This window comes from Penaeus monodon, chromosome 19, assembly GCF_015228065.2.
Source record: "Penaeus monodon isolate SGIC_2016 chromosome 19, NSTDA_Pmon_1, whole genome shotgun sequence".
NCBI lineage: Eukaryota > Metazoa > Arthropoda > Malacostraca > Decapoda > Penaeidae > Penaeus > Penaeus monodon.
In genome coordinates, this window is record NC_051404.1 from 46185882 (window position 1) to 46186356 (window position 475).

A 475-nucleotide genomic window follows, 5' to 3' on the forward strand; every position below is an offset into this window, starting at 1 on the left:
AGGAGGACAGCTAATATGAGCCTCTAAAAAAACGTCCCCAAACGGGAATGTAATCAAGGATTTATCTTCCCCCCACCGCAAAGGGACACTGACTATAAGTAACAATCTCCAACCTGCCTGAAGCTTTGATGAATCCGTACAGCTTCAAATTATTTCTTGATTAGTAACATCCAATTAAACAAGAGGACAGCTCAGAATCTCTGCTGTTCTTATATTCGAATGTATTTTGGGTCTACCTCCGCTTTTCTGTCAACATCACTCTTGGAATAATGTGGTCTTATCTTGTAATATCCAGAGGAGCTGTATCCTATCACGTAAGCTCTGCATAAATAAAGACAAGGAGTATGTGTACAAAATTTCTAACACGGGATAATATAAACCATTGCTGATCACTATTTTCCATTAGCTTTCGCTTTTTTATAGCTTCTTCCACTAAACCAACAGCAATCACATGATTTCAGTCCACTACTTGTAA